The sequence below is a fragment of the Medicago sativa genome, chromosome 5 (assembly GCF_051527215.1).
Source record: "Medicago sativa cultivar Bolivia chromosome 5, Bolivia_mono, whole genome shotgun sequence".
NCBI classification, from domain to species: Eukaryota; Viridiplantae; Streptophyta; class Magnoliopsida; order Fabales; family Fabaceae; genus Medicago; species Medicago sativa.
The window spans coordinates 35,788,180-35,809,581 of NC_140753.1; the positions used below are offsets into that span (position 1 = coordinate 35,788,180).

Below are 21,402 nucleotides of genomic sequence, written 5' to 3' on the forward strand. Positions count from 1 at the left end.
ATAGTCTCTATTTTGAAAACATTTTACAAAAATTGGATAGTTTTAGTCCTCCAAAATAGTCCCTATACAAATCAAATAGGGACTAAATGTTAATAAAAAATTTCAAGGAGGGATTAAAAACATATTAAATCCATAATTTAATCTCGACAAATTTCCACTGAATCTTTTATATCTAATCCTAACAGTCATCCTAACCCCAATCCCACTTACTTAACCTAATTTTTTGGCTCCAAATCATTCCAGCCGTTAGATTAATCTCTGTTGCTTAATTAAATTGGCTTCTAAATTTGAAATTTGAATTCCACATTTTCATTATGAGGTAAATCATGACAATTACTGTGCTCAATACTTAAAAAACGTGTGCCTCTTTCTTTTCCCTTCTAACGTGTTTTTTCCAAGGCTTTCTCTCTCCCTCTCCCCCTCTGTATTCTGCACCGCTTTCTCTCTTCCTGGAGCTCCACCACCGCCTAAAATATCTATCCCTTTACCAATGACACAAAACATTGCATTTTTCCAATACACACATATTCACATCCATCTCCATTCCCATTTCCTTTCCTTTTTTCTCTCACACCTATCCGCCACCACCATCGATTCCCGCCGCCATAACCCTAGCGGAGCTCTGCAGTATCACCACCACCAGCCGTTGCAGCACCATCTTTAATCATTTCCTCTCACCCTCAAGCGTTTCAACTCCGCCGCAGTCATCTTTGATTTCGATCAAATCAGAATCGCTGCACAAAGGGTTTTCTCACTCCCTTCTCACTCCTCTTCATACCTTCTTTAGTTCATCTCTCTTTCTCTGTATTCAACACTGATTATGATAGGTTGGTTTTGTTCTTCCTTAATTTCTAATTTTCAGGGTTTTTCGTTTTGTTCTTCCCGGTTGTTGTGTTGTGTTTCGCCATTGAATTTTAATTTTGCATGTGTTGGGAGAATCAGAGAAAAAAAAAAGGGTTATAACCTTAGCAGTATATCAGAAACCAACACCCCTTATCAGTTTTAGTTTTTATCTGATCTGATTTTGTTGAATTTATAGACCAAACAAAAATGTATTGGCATTATGTGATAGTCCAGATTGTTTAAAAAAATTAGAAATTTTTTGAATGTTGGTGTTGGGTTTTAAACTCTCTATTATTTGATTGTGGGTTTTAAAATAACTATTAAAATTTTTAAAATTTTTGTACTAACATATTATATATTCTCTCAATAACAACGAGAACTTGAGGGATTCTTAGTTCTTGCATTCTTACTTTTTAAAATCCATTAGACTAATATTTGTAGCTGATGCTTACACATTCAGAATTTTCATTTTGTTTTGTTTATTTGTTTCTTGAATTTAATGTAGATTGTATGGTTCATTTGTTTTGACAGCAAAGAGCAAACAAATTCTAATATTTGTTTCTACGTCATCATTTTTCAACTACGCTGGCTTTTGATCTCGGTGGCTGATCTATATTTAGTATTACATATTTCAACTCTATATATAAGGTGAATAATTCAAGTTTTTGGACTCACAATTGTTGTTAATACTCACAATAACTGGTGTTTGGTGAGTTTGGACATGTATTCCCTTGACAATACAATCACTGCACACAACCATGAAGAGGTTGTGTCGTCTTTGTTAGGCTTGAATGGTTGGTTTATAATGTCTTTTTTTTCTGCATAGTAATCATTGTTTTAATTTCCAGTTTTTGATTTTTGTAACTTAAAGCATTTTTCTTCTCTAATTGACCAGTTTTGCATAACCTATTTGTTTCTCAAATTAATAGATCAAGCTGAATTGGGTGTCACACCTGCCAATTGTTATTCTATGGTTTGGTTTGAAAAGTCCCATCTGCCAATTGTTTTGAATTTTTTAGAATGAATCGGTTGTTCAGGTGTTATCTACTGTATTAGAGCTTTTTATTGTACTCTATATATTTTGGCAGATTTGGTATGTATTATTTTGATAAATCTCAATTATGGATGAAGTACACTTTTGGTTTTACTATGAGAGAAAAAAAGGTTGCTTTTGTAAGTGTCTGGTAGAAGTGATCTCAATTATGGATGGAGAATACACTTCTTTTGGTTTTACTATGAGAGAAAAATAGGTTGCTTTTGTAAGTGTCTGGTAAAAGTGATCAGATCATATTATATTTGTTTATTTCTTAAAACTCTTTCTCTTTTGAACCACTTTCAATATTTTGTTTAGGTGAGTGTATATTTTGATCAACTACCTTCACATGATAAGGATCTGTGGACTTCATTCATAGTAAGACTATTGGATTTATGTCATGTGAAAGTTGTAGATTGCTTCAATTCAAGCTACTTCCAAGGCACCATCATTTTCAAGTTCCAAGGAACTCATCTCTATTTTATAAGGTAATCCCTTGAGGTTTTATAGCCCAATTGAGGTGCATGGAAGTTTAATTTACTGTTGAAATGCAAAGGTAATGTGCATTCTTTGTTAATGATTGTTGCTTAGTTTTTCAAATTATTGAAATCCATTGTGTTATATATGGACTTCAATTTTTCTTTTAATTTAGAGAATGATGAAATTTGGTGATGATTAGTAACTTACAGTTTCTGCTGCTAACTTACAGTTTCTTTTGAATACGTGGGTTATTTGTGTTCTTTCATTTTTGTTTAGCTTACAGTGTCAAATTATGTTGGGACAAGCGTGCATGATTTGATGGATGCGCAAGTATGATTCGAAATATATATGTTTTAAACATGAGTTTGCATCTTGATTGAATTTCGAAACAAAATAACCGCATTTTATATATCATTACAGAACAAACATGGTGGCGACTGGCGATTATCCAATCAAACTTGATACTTTTATTGGTAAGCAAATGCTGTTCAAGGTTGAGATTACAAATGGGAATTTAAAGCACAATTGCACCAATTATGTTGTCAAGCGCACCTCCGACAATGCTGATCTCATCAACCAGTTTATTGCGCATCATAAGATTGAGGTGGGAATGTTTAGAGTAACAACTTGATGTAAATGGTGTTTTATATAGGTAATTAACACTTATTGATGCGTTTTCACCAATTTTGTTTAGATTTCTATTGAGGAAAATTAGCCTAATCAAAAGGATGTTGTTCTCAGTACTGGGGATGAACCACCGTCTGAGGTTAAGTCTTGATCAAAACTTACAGTTTCTGTTTTATATATGTATGTTATTATGCTGTTTACATGTTAGACTGGCTGAGTGTGGTGACTCCACCAAAACTCAGCACAAGGATGTTGTCGATGAAGGCACGCCGTGCAGCAAGGTCGTTGGTAAAAGGACTGTTGATAGTGTGGGGTCTTCTACAAAGGATGTCCTAGAACTTGGGGAGAATTCCATCACAAAAACCAGCGAAGCTAACCTGCAAACTTGGCAAGAATGTACGCATTCCAGTTTTTGCACCTCCTATGAGTTTTTCTGTTGAAGGAATTGATATACGTACCAGGGAATTTGTTTAGTCCCGTTCCATTGCCCTTTGATCATGATTTGATGAATTTTCAGTATACTTATGAAAAGAGGTTGTTTGCAGATGAGATCAAGAATGACTGTTTGGTAGGTTGCTGTGTTTCTGTTTTCACATCTAATTAGTCATTATATAATTTAACACTTGCTTTATTTTGTCTAATTTGTTGATATTGACATTTTTCAGACCCTGACTTACAATGGATTCTGTGAACTCACGCTTGATAGAAATGATGATGCGTTGATGTTGATAGATGAATGTGGGAATCAATGGGAATGTACTTTGTTGTTTGGAAGGCGTCCATGTCTTCACTTTGATATCGGTGGTGGTTTCAATCGAATGGTGATGGCTAGAAGGCTTTGTGAAGGTGGTCATGTAATGGTTGGTGCACCTGTTCTTGGAAGCAACGCTAAGCTGTTTTTACGAGTGATTTCCCGTTAGAAGTTGCCTATGCGATGTTTCAGCAGTGGGATACTTAGAAGAAATGTCTACCTGTGTCTCTTTTAATTATTGTTTTGGACTTTAGCTATCAGTATCAGTCTTTTTTATATTTCTCTAGGGTTTGGGAATCTCTTTAAATTTCTTTTTTCTATGTATTTTGCATTGTTGTCTTTGTTGACATGCCATTGGTATCCATTAATGGAAATTTCGCAGATTTTTGGTTTTATAATGAGCCGCATTGCATGTTTTATATTATTTGCGCCTTATTTTTCCTTCAACGTTTCATTTGTGTGTTTTTTATGTCAATTGGCATACCCATTAGGCCACCCCTGATGCATCTGTTCTGTTTAAATTTCGCAGAAAACAAAATAATGTGAAAAAAATTAATGGACTAATGCAGTTTATTTCCTATATAAAACATAAGTAACATATATGTTTTAATTTTTAAGTTCAATGGTTATTAACATTTAATAATTTCGGGTTGTGTTATAACATGGTCACCTGTGCTGTCACCATGACTTTAAAAATAGCTACCTTTATCAAAAAATAGGCTCATTTCAAAAAAAAAAAATTTACTATAGGTAAAAACTTATTTATACAAAACAAATTATCGCATATACGTATAACATGAGTTTTTATAACAGGCCTTATGCTATTTCGCACCTATATTTTTTAATAAAAAGTGCAGGTAATGTTTTAAACTATATATGACCCGTGCGGCAGCACGGGTGAAAAGTCTAGTTTATTATTAATTCTGAAAGGAACAAATTGGAACAATAAAAATAGAGTTTGAGGTCTTTTAGAAAAAATTTCACAAATTTGTTTTGTTCTTTGAGCATATTTGAAAATGAGTGAAGACATATTCTGGTTCCGGGGCCAAGTCATCGACAAAAAAAAAGACCAATTTTTGTTTTATTTTTTTTTATTTTTTTTTCCAAATGTGGTTCAAATTTATCCCTTAAAATATACACACAAGTTAGCGTAGTAAAAAGAGAGGTTAGACGGGCATGGTAGTGCCCTTCCTACCGCTAGTTTGTTATAAAAGATGTGCTCCCAATTTACTCGGTAACTCGGGATTTTTTTTTCATTTTCCAGAAATTTTGGTTCATCAAACATTATTGCTTATGTCACTCATGGAATTTTTCAAAATAAATCATGGGGATGCTGAGGTCATGATAAATAAATTCATATGATATATTAATAAATTAATAACAATAATTCATCAACTTATTAACACAAAGTAAATAAAAATGTTAACATGTGATTGGAATAAAAATTTAGATTGATTATCATATTGGTCACAATCTATTATGAAATTTGTGTTAAAGATACTCAATCTTATAGGTGAGTCTAGGAATTCTGCCTCAAAATTCCAAGGACCGACCTCAGTTCCACATTCGTATAGGTGAGTCTATCAAAGGTACTCCTGTAACTATGTACCCCACTCATCCTATAGTATAGATCTCATTAAGAATTTCTATTACCTCATCCTTCTTTTGATGTAGGATCATGATTTATTAATCCTTATCGTAGCATATTCTATCACTTCATGACTTGTTATTACCCATTGAACCTTAGTCTTGGGATCTCCAGTCATGTAGGTCGGGTTACCATCAGTCAGTGAGCTATATGTATTAGTCCCAACCTACTGGATGTATCTTGGAATTTCTCTCTATTTAGTCCTTTCGTCAAGGGATCCGCTATGTTTTCATTAGTATGTACAAAATTAACTCTAACCGCTCCATTAGAGATACTCTCCTAATCGTGCTGTGTTTCCGATTTATATGTTGTCTCTTTCCATTATAATAACGATTCTTAATCTTTGCAATAACCGCGGTACTATAACAATGAACTAACACAACTGGTAATGATTTCTCCCATAAAGGGATCTCAGCTAGCAAGCATCTTATCCAACTTGTTTCTTCACTAGCAGTAACTAGTGCTATCATAACAAAGTACAAATGTTTAAACTAACATAACAATGTTATACCCTAATTTTGGACCTAAAAATACTTGCTTAAAATGTTTTTCCATCTCTGATATGTGTCTATTTGTAATATCCCGCTCGTCAGCTAATGGAAATTTTACCTGTTAAATGTATCAAAGGAATGATATTCATGGAAATTAAGTTATTGGAAATATTTTATGACATGTCAGCTATTTACGGGAAAGGAATCAGAGTCATTTTAAACACGTTCAAGGCAAGGGCATAATGGTAATTTTTCATGGGAAGGATATTTATTTGAAGTTGGCCCCAAAATATCTCATTTTCATTATCCTTTCTCTCTCTTGTCTTTGGCAAAGACTTTCTCTCTCCCTTCTCTCCTCAATCACGCCCTCCCTCTCTTCTTCTCCACCAAACTTTCCTAAATCTTCATCTTCTCTTGGTGAGTTTTTAGACTATGTTCCCTCTTGATCTCTTGAACCTAAAGAAGCTTGGATTTTGTTTGATTCCTTCATTTCTTCTCACAAGGATGGGTTCAAAAGTTAGGGTTTTGGGTTGGATAAGAGGTTAAGGCTTTTGATTTATGACTTGGAGCTTATGTTGATCATGTAGCATGGAATTGGAGAGTTAAGCAAGAAATAACCTTGAGGTTATGTTGGAAACAAGAGCTAGGGTTTTGGAGAAGGAAGTTTGAGTTGGGATATGAAATTCAAGATTTGTTGAACAAACCAAGATCATGGTGTCTTAGAGTTCAAGAAAACAACAAGATTGAATGGCATGGGCTAAGATTGCAAGAGAATCAAGTTAGGGTTTTGATGCTTGGGCTTGGAAGCTTGGAAAATGTCTCACGAAACTTTCTAGGTGAGTTCCATAGATAGACTTCCCACCCCTTTGGGATTGTGATTATGCAATATATGTATATTATGAATGATATGAAATTCTAGGGTTCAAGTATTAGTCTAGTAGCCCCTTTTTATGCCATGCATGCTATACATGTTAATTCTTGCCATATGAATGTTTTATAAGTTTCCAATGATCAAATATGTTCCAAAACACATAGAGACACTTGGTTTGAGGTTTTTAAGTCAAAAATATCAATTTTGACGTTGCAGGACTGTCACAGCTCGCCCCGGCAAGCAAAGGGCTTGCGAGGCGAGCTAGAGGGCCGAACAGGGGGTCCTGCTCGCCCCCAACTCGCCACGGCGAGCTACCACTCGCCTCCCCAGCAAATCTACTAGCCTAGGCGAGTAAGACAGAGAGGAATCTCATTGTTTTGCTCGCTTCAGGCAGGCATGGGGATTCGCGATGCGGTTTTCTCCGTGGTAACTTTTTTTACGAATGTAAACCCCTCAAACCATGGTCCTAAATGATGATCAATGAAAGCAAGATTCTTATGTTAAAGAGGCGAGTATTATGCAAGTTAGTAAGGCATGGAATACGAGAGAAATCATGTCAAGAGACGGGTAGCAAGTTATCCATAGGTAAGGGAAAAACTAGAGCCTCGACACAGTTGTCGAGAACTAGCTACTTAGCATGAATCTCTAGAATGATAAGACGCAAAGCTTGTAGTCTTCGCACATGATCAAGAGTGTTGTAGCAATTATGTTAAGTCGTGGTTTGATTAGTTAATCACTCCACCATGATTAAGAATTTACAAGCATGAACAAGTATAAGATTACCGCTAATCGGATCGACTCAAGGGTCCGAGGTATTAAGCAAGCTAGTATGAATATGTTTAAGTATACGTACGATAAGACTATGATTAATAAGTGTAGGTGACATGTCTCTTGCTATCCACATCAGGGGGATACAAGGGGTTCTCGTAATGAGAACAATTTAAGCCGTAAGGGACCCGCATGTCATTGAGTAAACAAGACGTAGGTGATCGTGTCTCTTGTTATCCACGCCAGGGGGATTCGGGAGGTTCTCGACCTAAGGGGGACGGTTTAAGCCGCAAGGGACCCGCACAACACCGAGGGAGTCCGATGTACGTACATCGGTCATGTATGGGATTGATCTCGGGGTTACTCCACCTGGGACTATCCGTAAAATGAATCAAGATAATAATTGTTTGTTCAACGCTAACCAATGAATGAACTTAGGCACGATTATGTTTATCATGATTATGATTATGTTATGTTTATGCTCTTGATCGAGCCCATGTATGATTATGTTCAAGAACAAGAGCATGAAATGCTATTAGACGAGAGCAAGACATGTATATGACAAGTAAAGAAAGCTATGCCCGTGACGACCTTAGGTTTCCCTAATCGTCCGGTTTAGAATCATGTCATGAATATGTTATGTTATTTATGTTTAGGCCTTGTTACGTAAAGCATACACTTGGCAATGCGGTTTAGGTTCCCTCAACCGCCATGACATGTATAGATGAGAAGACTATAACAAGTAAGATATGTTTATGACGGCTCTAGTATGCACTACCGTCTAAGTATGCAAGTCCCCACACACGTATAATCAACCGTCAGGTTGTAATGTAGACATGTGGCGATCGTAGGTTTCCCCTTGAGGTTGCCTATAGCCTAGGATTTAGGGGAACTCACTAAGACATTATGTCTCATCCCAATCCTTATTTGTTTTAGATAAGCAGGATGGGCATGCATGTTCGTAGTTGGATGGATATTACTTCAAGGGTTCGTTCGTACCGCTGCAGGATATTATGGATTTCAAGAATGTATTTTTATGTATGGATGAGTTGTATTGTATTATGATTTATCCGAACGTGACTTGATGTAAATATAATTCATTCGGTAAAATTTTATGTTGTATATTTTTTTAATGTATCCAGTATCAATTTAACGCACATGCTAGGCTTTCTAGATACGTCTAGTATAGGTGTTACACTATTACTATTGAGTGATTGCCAATTTGATATTGTTTACCCTGATATTTTACTATGTTTTAGTTGCATGTTTTACTGTCTTTGTTTTGAAAAAATTTCAATTGTGACTTTGTCTATGTTTTCTTGCATTTCAAGTCATCCAAAATGTTTTTCTTACATATCAAGTCATTTGAAATTGTCTCTGATCAAGTGCATGTTTCTCTGCATTTTATTGGCAAAAATATGGAAAAGGGCATTTTAGTCATTTCCTGCATTCAAATTCATTTTAATCCCTGAAAATTGTCTCCGAGTCTTTTCAATTGGTTTGTATAAATCTTTGCTTTAATTCCATGCCAAAATTCATTTCAAAAATTGCATCTGAGACATTTTGAGTCAGTTTAGTCCCTAGGGGCATTTTGGTCATTTCACACAAAATTTTGACAGAGAGAGATTACTTTGAAGTACCTCATTTGGTAGTTGGTTCATTTTAGTCCTTTTGTTGATTTTATTTTTAGCTTCACTTTACGTTATTTTCCATTTTACATTTTGTACCCAATTTTATTATTATTTTCATTTTAGTCCTCCAAGTTGTTAAAATTGCACTTTTAGTCCTTTGACAGTTTTGCATTTTAGTCCTCGAATGTTTTAATTTTGTTTTCAAGTCCTTTTTCTATTATTGCATTTTGGTCCTTATATTTTCAAAAATTGCAGATTAGTCCCAAGTCCTAAAACAAGTCCAAGGCCGAGTTTGTTAGAGTCCCAGTACAGGTGTCAACATATCATTGGTCTCAAGTACATATGGCAGCCTATATAAGGCCATCTCAGCCACCACAACAGTAACTTTTCCATTCACAACGTGCCAACTCATACAAACACAAAACCAATTCTCTCTCATCTCATCAAAGATCAAAATCCTAACCGTTTCCAGAAAATTCCAAGAACATTCATCCCCAATACCAAACCCTAACTTTTCTAGAAGCACAATTGAGCAAGATTGAAGCAATTTCTTCGTAGTTCTCAGAGATTCGAAGGTGAATCTTCATCATTGAACTGCATTCTCTGCAATTCCAGCACCAATTCATCTCAAAGACGAACCGATGCGATCACAGAGACGAAGAGGGAGAAGAAGAAGGATCGAAGCAAGATCAAACCGGAGAAGAAGAAAGAGTAGATCGAATCAGACTGGTGCACCAAAGCAAACTCACTGATTTATTTTCGGTTGAAACAACAACGAAGTGTTCATCAGAAGATCAGAGAAGAATCAGAAGTTTTTCTTCGTCTTCTCCTTCTCCTTCGAATTTCCAGAACAGATCACAGGTAAACACGTAAAACTTCTCAGTTTCTCTTTGAAAACATCAACGAAGATAGATCAATGTAGATCGGTAGTTTCTGGTAACATATTTGAAAAAGATTTGAAAACCTAAAAAGTTCTTGAAAACCGTAAGTTTCAAACCCCGATCTACTCTATTTTAATCATAGTTTCACAAAAATAACCTCAGAATTGTAAAGAGGAGAAGAAGACGAGAAGATTCATGGAAAAAGATTTTGAAAAAGGAATCAGAAAGATTCCGGTACGGTGGCGCCACCGGCGAGCCACTGTACCGGAGCTTTCTCCGGTCATCTTCTCCGACGGAAAGGTTTAGAGAGAAGTGAGAGCTTCTCTCACTAGGTTTTGTGTTAGAGAGAGAAAGAAGAGGAAGAAATGAATTGGACCGGTCTCTATATGCTTATATAGAGGCTTGAACCGGTCCGGTTTATTTTTGGTTCACCTCTTCTCCATCTCAACCGTTAGATCTAGGTTAAGGAGGATCCGGATCAATCCAACGGCTGTGAATGTTCCCTGTGATCCGGATCCGTTAGATTTTGGGCCTAGGCTTGTTTCTTTACTGGACTTCGTTCTTTCCTCTATTTTCTTGCTGGTTGCACCATGTTTCTTACTTTCTACACCCCTGCCATGCCAAAATGTTTTAGAAAATTCTCTAAAAAATTTATAGAGACCTCATGATATTTTTGTGATGTTTTTGTGTTGATTTTGCACTGAAAAACTTTATAAAAATATATTGATTCATTTTCTTGTTTTAATCCTTGAATTTTATGGTAAAAAGCTTGTGAAGATGTGCACAATTTTGATCCCAACTCTTGATACATGTTTGTGATTGGTGATGTGTGAATTTGTGATGAATTTGTCACTGTTTGGGTGTATTTCTTGATGCATGTGAATATGTGTGATTAGTTACTTGTTTTACAAGGCATATTAGTGTTTGTTTGTGAAAATAAAATGTTAAATACATCTAGGAATGAATCACAATCTTGTAACTTGAGCATGAACCTCTAATTCTCACATTTTTGCTGCATTGAAACTCATTTTAAAATTGTCATAATGTGGAAATTATGAGTCATGTGCATCTTGAAGTATTGTGATTAGTTTCTAGTATATTTTAATACTCTATCTTTGTGTTTTTTGCATTTGTTTAGTACTCTCTTGTCTTATTATTTTCTTCATTATATTTGGTGCTACTAACCCTTTTGTTTCATGTTTCATATACATCATAAGCCTTCCATGCTTCATCTCCTCCTCCACTTTATCTTTTGCTTTTCCTTTATGGTTCTCACGAGGATAGTAGTGTGTATTTAGGCCAATGATGTAAAAGGACAATGGACTCTAATGATGTACACCGACACAAGCACCGACACATGCACACACATCACATGGATACTTTAGATGTATGTTTAGGGTATGAATACTTTAGATGTATGTTTAGGGAATGTAAGCTTAGATGTATGTTTAGGAACTTCGAAACTTAGGCAAAAATTCTTTTTTTCCAAAAAACTTGAACAACATCACTCAAATAATTTTCCAAAGAAACCTTGGGATCAAAATCCCATTGAATTTTCCCTTTATTTTCTTAAATAAAAACCTTAATGAACTTTAATCATACTTGGACTTTCTTTGCAAAATAACTAAATTCCACCACACATTTTCCAAGTCTTATGCCCTTGAGGCCTCTCTCTCTTATTCTTAAAAATTCCATTTTTTCCAAATTAAAACCAATCAACAAAAGCAAAAACATCTTTGGAAGAGAACTATGGTGTATTTGATCCCTTAAAAGGGTACGTAGGCAAGGAACCAATGTTCCTTCAATTCAAATAAAACAAAAATTCAAACACATTCTTCTCCCTCCAATTCTTCACTTAGTAAACTTTTAGGTGTAAATAACACTTTCAAGTAGCATTTAAAAATAAAGCGCGCGTGTAGAAAGTAAAAAACGGTTCCTATAGGATACTATAGTCGTTATGGGTGCCTAACACCTTACCGTAGCGAAAACAACTCCCGGACCTCGATTCTCAAGGATTTTTCTTATTTTTCCCTTCCCAAGAAAAAATGAGATATCAAAGGTTAAAAAGGTTCAAACTTAATCAATGTTTGACACCCGAAAAATCAAGATAAAACAAACAAAGTATAAACGTTTAAACTAATTAGTTTTGTGAGGAATTTAATGACTTATAAGTATATTACTTGAGGGTTGCGTTGCCTTAACTACACTACACCCCTTTTTGAATAAAAAAAGTGAAACAAAGATAGTATCCTTAGTATGTGAAACAACTTTAAAATGACAACTCATCTCAATAAATAAAAACCTAAGAAAAGAGAATTGAAAAAGAACAAAGATAGTACAAAACATAAAATGACTCCAGTCTCCGGGGTAAAAATTGGTCAAGATAGAAATTATCATCATGCATTTTCAAGTTCTTCCACTATCGTATATGGAGACATCTCTCGACAGGTAGCCGTTGATGCCAAACAAATTGTGCAATAGAGAACCCTATTTTAACCTAACCATGATTTAGTTCTAGTATTTCTAAACTTGAGATGTTAGTCCCCCCATTTTAATCGGTTTAGAAATTTTTCCTACAATAAAGTCTAGGGTTTATTTTTAATGACCCGTTTGTTCTATGTTCAAAATATGCAATGACATGCCAAAAAATGTAATTCCACATGTTAATGAATATGATATGTAAGAAAAATAATTCCCAAACTAAGTTGTGAGCAAAAAATCCAGAAATTTTTGAAACAAAGACATTAAAATCCAAAATTTAGACTTGTTCAAAAAAAATTCCAAAATTTAGAAAAGTGCATTTAAGTTTAGATATTGTTAATTTTTTTTCTTGAGAAGAGCTTCGATATTGTTGATGTAAGTTGTATGATAGCGTTGCATAGATCTACATATAGATGTTCTATATGCATTTAATGTACATCATGTACCTCTAATGTAAAAATGCGACGGACAAACTAAAACCGACATGTTTTCAAGGACATATTTTTCTGTTCATAAATTTTAGAGACTAAAATGACCGCTGCTTTTTATATTTAGCATATCTGGAGAAGCTGTTTCTTGGAAGTCTAAGAAGCAAACCATTCATGCTCAGTCCACAAAAGAATATGAGATGATAGAACTAGCTACTGCTAGTGAAGAAGCAAGTTGGCTAAGATGCTTGCCACCTGAGATCCCTTAATGGGAGAAACTGTTACCAGCTGTGTTAGTTAATTGTGATAGTACCATGACTATTGCAAAGATTAAGAATCCTTATTATAATGGAAAGATACAACATATAAATCGGAAACACAACATGATTAGATAGAGTAACTCTATTGGAACGGCTAGAGTTAATTTTGTACATACTAATGAAAACTTAGCGGATCCTTTGACGAAAGGACTAAATAGAGAGAAAATCCAAGATACTTCCAGTAGGCTGGGACTAATACATATAGCTCTCTGAGTGATGGTAACCCGACCTACATGACTGGAGATCCCAAGACTTAGATTCAATGGGTAATAACAAGACATGAAGTGATAGAGCATACTATGATAAGGATTGAGAAATCATGATCCTGCAGCGAAAGAAGGATGAGGTAATAGAAACTCTTGTTAAATTGAAATAGTATCCGCTATGCAATGGTTAAAGTTGTAGGCGACACCTTTGTTTACTAGAAAATTATATGGAGACGTCTGACGATATTTCTCGAAACCATTTGTTAAGAGCATGTGTGGAAATTGAGTAATTGACTAAACACAAATTCCCATAATGGGTAGAACTAGTGTAGTGTGAATTGAAAAAACTGGAAGTCCCACATCGGATGGATCCCACACATTTGTGGTGTTTATATAGTGGGGGTGTACCTCTAAGGAGGTGCATAATTAAGTCAACAAAGTAAGCACTAAATAAAATATATATATATATATACACACACATTTCTTCAAAAAAAAAAATTTACACACACACACACACATATATATATATATATATATATTATTTGGAAATGATAAATTAAATAATTAATAAAATCATTACTAGAAAGTTCTTTCTTAGTCCCCAAGTTATGCTAAAATATTTTTGAATGCAATCTAGAATATTTTGGAACACAATCTGAATTATTTTAGTATGCAATCTAATATTTTTAGTGCTTGATCTAAAATATATTTTGGTACATAATATAATATATTTTGGTACTCAAATATATTTTGGTACATAATATAATATATTTTGGTACTCAATTGAGATATTTTTGTACTAGATCTAATATGTGAAAAACTTAACGTCAAAGTAATGTATTACTTGTTCCCAAAGTTTCTCACTTATTAGTTGTGAATTTTCTCTATAAATAGAGAGCTCACACAATGCATTCTACACACCGAAAATTCACAGTTGATGCTTCCTGTGCTTTTCTTCTCTTCTTCCTCCTTTGACTTGTGTTGATGAGTCTTTCTTCCTTTCTTCTACTTCTAATAATTTCAAAACCCATCAAATGTTGAACATAAAGAGTTGTTGGAAACTTGTCAAAGTTATGACACTTGCTATTTGGTTTGTATCATGAAGGAAAATATATGAAATTTACTGAAATAAGATAAAGGTAAAAATATAAAAATTGCTATAAATGGAATTTTGGAGATTTGTTTTTAAACCACAATGAATAAGAATCTGTATGTACAACATTTATATGATGACTGGTCTTTGAAAATGTATATGATTTGCATGATGAAAACTACATTTGCTAGACGAAAACATATATATTTCACCAATTTATTACTTTTATTTACCAAATGCTTGTAACATGTTTTGAAAAGCAAATGGTTGCAACTAACACTATGTTCTTGAAACTTAATTTCAAAATATATGTTGATTGGACTCTTGTTGGCACATGGAAATGAATGTTGTACACATGAATTCTTTATCATTGTGGTTTCAAAACAAATCTCCAAAATTCCATTTATAGCAATTTTAATATTTTTACCTATTTCTTATTTTAGAAAATTTCAGATATTTCCCTTCATGATACAAACTAAACAGCAAGTGTCATAGCTCTTGCAAGTTTGCAACAACTCTTTATGTTCTATATTTGATGGGTTTTGACATTATTGCCCTCATCTCACCTACTTTCATGCAATATGGTCCCTTTGTTTTCATTGTTCATGACCCCACATATTGAAATGACACTTACACGCTTTCCTTCTCTCTCAAATCAGTAAAATTTATAATGGCATTTTCGCCCGTTTAAGTTAGCCTTCATAAAGTTGCTATATAGTCTATTGTTTCTTTTATATGTGGTACATGAAATAGATCAAAGGAAAAGAAAGTTCTAGCAAGCTAGGGTTTTATTTTAAGAGATGGGTCGTGGGAAGATTGAGTGGGAAGATTTGAATTAAGAAGATTCAAAACAAAACCACAAGGCAATTGACATTTTCAAAAGAAGAACTGGATTGTTGAAGAAGACTCGTGAGCTTTCTATACTATGTGAAGCTCAAATTGGACTCATCATTTTCTTAAGCACGGGAAAACTGTCTCAGTATTGCTCTGTCTCCAATCACCTTTTCCAACTTTCTGCAATCACATGTATCTATAACACTTAGGTATATATATTTACCCTTCATTTTGTTTTTTATTTTTCTCTTAGATCCCTAGAATTGTAAAGTTGTTTGATTTATGTGATGTAAACACATTTGTAGAGGAGAATCGCAGCTTACTTGTATATCTACCTTTCCACATTTCATTTTATATTTTTCTCTTGGATATCTTGCTTTGTAAAATTATTTCAGATCAAACACTAAAATATATTAGATTGCATACTAAAATATTTCAGATTGTGTTCCAAAATATTCTATATTGTGTTAAAAAATATTTTAGCATAACTTAAGGACTAAGAAAGCACTTTCTAGTAATAATTTTATTAATTATTTAATTTATCATTTCCAAATAATAAAATACATAAATATATATTTTTCATTTAGTTCTTTTTTTTCACTTAATTATGCACCTCCTTAGAGGTACGCCCCACTATATAAACACTACTAACGTGTGGGATCCGGCCGATGTGGGACTTCCACTTTTTTCAATTCACACTACACTATTTTACAAGTAAGCTGCGATTCTCCTCTACAAATCAGTTTACATCACACAAATCAAACAACTTTACAATTCTAGGGATTTAAGAGAAAATATAAAACAAAATGAAGGGTAAATACATATACCTAGTGGAATCAGAGCAATACTGAGAGAGCTTTCTGGTGCTTGACAAAATGATGATTCCAATTAGAGCTTCACAAGCTCACGAGTGTTCTTCAACAGTCCAATTCTTCTTTTTGAAAATGTCAATTGCCTTGTGGTGTTGTTTTGAATCTTCTTAATCTCAATCATCCCACGTCCCATCTCCTAGGAACAAAACCCTATTTTGCTAGAACTTTCTTTTCCCTTGATCTATTTCATTTACCATATATATAAAAGACGAAAATGACATTCTAATTTTTCCTTTGAGTGAGAAGGAAAGGGTGTAAGTGTCATTTCAAGTTAATAATAAAATCAATATTATGTAGGTTCGAGGGACCATATTGCAAGAAAGTAGGTGAGATGAGGGCAATAATGTCAAAACCCGTCAAATTTTGAATAGAAAGAGTTGTTGCAAACTTTGATGGGAGGGATTTGACATTATTGCCCTCGTCTCACCTACTACCATGCAATATGGATTTTAATAAAAATTTAGATTGATTATCATATTGGTCGTAATCTATTATGAAACCATTTTGTGTTAAAGGTACTCAATCTTACACCAAGTTAAGATATTACTGAATCTAGTATTGCTTTTAAGATTTCACTTCTTACATTCAGTAAATTTTCATATAAGTTTTTGTAAATACAGTTTATCTTTAGAGTCCGTCTCAATCTTCTTATTCTTCTTCTTCTTCTTAAAGTTTCTTCTTAATTAAGAAAGTCTCCATGAACAATCAAAATGATTAATTTGTTAGTTAAAACACCTACAATGAAAAACAATATGAATAAAACAGAGTGAGAGAACCATTCCAACTCCAACCCCAAAACTGATGAGGATTTTAATTAGTTATTTCCAAAAACTTTTTTCGTAACTAATCAAAAGCTTCGTCAGCTTTGGCGTTGGAGCAGGAATAGCTCTCTTCACTCTATTTTTTCGTCCTGTTTTTCATCATAGGAGTTTAAATTCACAAATTAAATGTTATTATTTTTCTTGCACACATACTTGCTTAAGAAGATGATGAAGGAAAGGCTGGATTTTGAGAGATATATATAATTAGTTATATGTTTGTATATCCCTTTCTAACATCTAACTTCTGCGAGAATTGAGGAAGAAAAGATGGATATTTTTGACGGAGTTTGCAGCAACTAGTTTACAATCTTATAATCGCTCTTTTTAATGAGCCTCAGAATCTCGTCCAGATTAGACTCTTCAATGGACTGACCCGATGGGCTGGCATTCTTATCAATAGGAGGAGCAACTAGTGGAGTTACTGCGGCAGCAGGTGTAACAACCTTCTTTTGGAACAAGGGTGGACGGACCCTCCCACTTCTCAGAGTTGTAGTTTCTTCAGCAATATTTCTAACCGTGGCTGGGGATACCAGAGGCACTTCTACCCCATTCTCAATCATGGTCGCATTGTACTTGTAAGGGATTGCTTTAGGAGAGGCATAGGACACTGAGCCAGGTAGCCTGATCACCAAGGGTTCCACTTCCCTTGTCTGAGGTACACTTTTGGTAGGAGAATCATGAAACACCGGCACAATCATACAAACGTCGCTGACAACCAAGTACTTATTGTAACACCCTACTTCTAATAAGCGGTAAAACACGCGAATACATCCGACATACTCTAGAAATAGATGTTATGTCTTCGAATAAACCACAAAACATACATGCATAAAGATCATGTTACATAACATAGCAGCGGAATCTACATATAATTCATAAACATCTCCAAATCTCAACTTAATACAAGTGTATCCTCCAAATCTCAACAACCATAACATCTCAAATCCAAATACATAATCAAATAAAACAACATGCAAGAACTACCCTAGATCAGAGCCCTAATCTAGACACTTGCATAGATAAAAGAGGAACTCCACTCCTCGGCATCAACAAACAAACAACTAAGCATCCTGCACGCCGTCTACCCATCCATACAGAGAGGTAGGCGGTCCACCACAGACCACTGAGGGTTAGCATTACATCATCATAATCCATAAAAGATTTAAACAAGACCATTGGAAATGAAAGATATATTCAAGAATACAGAATAACAAATCATACATGTATTCACAAGTATTCATGATTCTCATACCATTCAAAACCATTCCATATCATCATTCCAAGTTCATATCAACAAGTGTATCATACACGTATCACATATACATAACCCTCCCTCCTAGAACACTAGCATCACATGATTATTAATATCCCCCGTCACTTACATTTCAAGCTATCACATTATAGCATAGCATGCATATTCCACCTCTAATCAAGTCATCAACAAAAGCTCATCATTTATCAACATCAATCAATGAAAACATTACTCACTTCATTACTCATCTATCATGCTTATCTCAACAAGTACAATTCATCATATCGAAGTTATAAGCAAGCCATCATCATTATCAAAGAACATCACCACATCATATATGTATATATACATATACAAATATCACCTCATCATTATTATTAAAATAACCAACATCAATTGATTCACCAAATGTATAAGCACAAACAATTAAGACATGCAATTAGAGCATAATACAATTATTCACAACCATCCATAAAATTCACCAATGTACATATACATCCATCCACAAAATCACAACATTCACCAAATTTCACCAATACACAAATTCACCAAGTCATATATTCAATTATGACACAACTCATCAATTATTCAAATGCATGCAATGTTCTAGACTCTTCTCTAGATGCATGTGGTACCAAAACACCTCAAGGTCGTCACCTTCGATGCAACAAAATCATCGTACTCACCTCAATTGGATATAAAATCCGCCACCATCAGTCTTGGATATAAAATCCACCACCATCAGTCATGAATGCATGAACATATGATTCAACTACAAATGCATATGTTCACACAAACAATAATCACCTCACCATCACCAATACTTGTATATATGCAATCATCAACAATTCACCACCAATTTAACATATATACAATCACCAACAACATCAAAATTACACAACATGAAGTTGTCACATAATTGCACCACCAATCATCTTCACATAAATCAACATATAGTTGCCACATTTCCACATAATTCCTCACAAATCAAATAAAGGAACAAATACAACATATGATCACAAACATCATATTCATCACTCAATAACCATTCATACACCATTTCATAGTCATATTAATCTATTCATAAAGGGTTCATAAGCAGTTGGCTCTCAAAAATCATTTTAGATCAAGTTCGTCTCCAAAAAAACACAACGTTGAAAATAATTGAGCACCTAAGCCAAAATCAAGTAAACGAGCTCAATTGCATATGCCATGTATCCTCACAAGTCACACATATGTGCAGTAGAGGTTACATAAGCATTTCATCGGCCAAATACGATGAATTCATAAAAATCACAAAATTCGTCTCACCGAAACACTTTTCAAGAAATTTTCCATTTTCTAAGCAAAACAAGTTAAATCCCTCACCTCATAGTTTAAATACTACTAAACACCTTAATTGAACTCATAAAACATAAGTTTGAAGTTTGGAAACAATCCAAAGGGTTTGGGTCGATTTAGAAAGAGTTATGCGGATTTTTCGTAAAATTTCACCAAGACCACCTTGGAGTATTTACCTCATAACTCAAAAACCAAGAATCATTTTCAAGTCAAACCAAAGTCATTGGAAAGCTAACAAAATTATCTACAACTTTCATGTTTACACCGAAAGCCAATTCAAAACAGAAACGAGGGAAAAAGACGCAAGAACGCAAAACAGGGGATGCTGCCACTGTGCAGCTCGCCGTGGCGAGTAAATCTACTCGCGAGGCGAGTAAGCTCACCAGAAGCACCTCCTGCTCGCCTCCAACTCGCCTCCCACTTGCTGTGGCGAGTTGGGACAGTCCTGTTACGAGAAAAACTCACTTTTTCACCCCAAAACCCCAATTTTGACTTCCCAAAGCTCAAATTTGATCCCAAAGTTTGTTTAAACATTTCTAAACATGAAAAGACACTCAAAATCATGTAAAACTTGCATCAAAACATCCTTACAACAAAAATCATCATTTGACCCATTTCTCATCAAACTTCAAACAAAACAACACAAAGTCATATCAAACTCTTCAATTATGATTACCCAATGTTTTAATCATCAACAACAACATCTATCAACAACAACAACAGCTAAACATCATGAATTCACCAACAATTCATCACAACAACATCTCATATCACCATTTTTGAACAAAAATGCAAAGCTCACATATAACCACAACTTAAGCATGTAATTTCATCACTAACAACTCAATTAATATTTAATTTACATACTCAAACATTGCATCAAAACATGAACACGAATTTACAATCAATTAGGTTCAATTCATCAATTTCATAAAAATGGGTAAAGAGAAAAAGAGATGAATTATGGTTGAAACCTAACCCTCTTACCTCTAGCACCAAGATTCTCTAACCCAAGCTTCAATTTAGCTCCTAGATGATGAATCCTTCTTGCCTCTAACCCTTGCACTTGTTCTTCTCTCTAGCCTCTATCTCTTCTCTTCTCAAATGAAAAATGAAATGAAAATGTTGTAACCCTATCTCTTCTCACTAACATTAGTTTATAAAGGCTCACTTAACGGGCTTATCTCACAAACCTTAATGGGCCTAACCCATTTCTATTCTAACACCCAAAATGTCACTACTCACTTAATGGTAATTTATAACACTAACGGTCACTTAATGGTAATTAAAATAATTACTACCCCTCTCTAGTAACTTGGTAAAATAATACTCTTACTAAGCACTAAAAATAACTTTCTGCAAAAATTACAAAATTGCCACTGCCCTCAAAATGACCAAAATGCCCCTAAGTCCAAAATGACTAAAATACCCTTCTAACACCGAATTCTACAATTCCCAACCAAAAATACACACAGAGGCAAATAATCACATAAGAGCACATATAACACACATAAATAAATAATAAAATAAAACTAGCGAAAATCGGGCTGTTACAACTCTCCCCCACTAAAAAGAATTTTCGCCCTCGAAAATTACCTGAAGGAAACAACTCTGGATACGCAACTCTCATCCTACTCTCCGATTCCCAAGTGGCACTCTCACCGGTCGGTCCAACCTAAATCACTTTAACCAAAACGACCTCCTTGCCACGCAAACGCTTCACTTCACGA

At 34.5% G+C, this 21,402-nt stretch overlaps 2 long non-coding RNA genes across 12 annotated transcripts; one reads left to right on the forward strand and one right to left on the reverse strand.

The window, feature by feature from the left end:
* Positions 1-369: 369 nt before the first annotated feature.
* Positions 370-4,129, forward strand: LOC146922032 (uncharacterized). 11 transcript variants are annotated; one of them, XR_015012341.1, is made up of 7 exons: positions 375-827; positions 1,375-1,491; positions 2,286-2,364; positions 2,640-2,686; positions 2,777-2,960; positions 3,051-3,551; positions 3,649-4,129. It is a non-coding gene; the product is annotated as an uncharacterized LOC146922032 (long non-coding RNA). The 11 variants fall into 11 exon arrangements; XR_015012332.1 differs by having other exon boundaries at positions 370-827; positions 1,375-2,686; positions 3,051-3,127; positions 3,192-3,551; XR_015012337.1 differs by having other exon boundaries at positions 370-827; positions 1,375-2,432.
* A 13,757-nt stretch (positions 4,130-17,886) lies between these two features.
* Positions 17,887-20,793, reverse strand: LOC146922033 (uncharacterized). Its single transcript, XR_015012343.1, has 2 exons — positions 20,660-20,793; positions 17,887-18,160 (listed from the first exon to the last, which is right to left on the reverse strand). It is a non-coding gene; the product is annotated as an uncharacterized LOC146922033 (long non-coding RNA).
* Between the last annotated feature and the right edge of the window lie 609 nt (positions 20,794-21,402).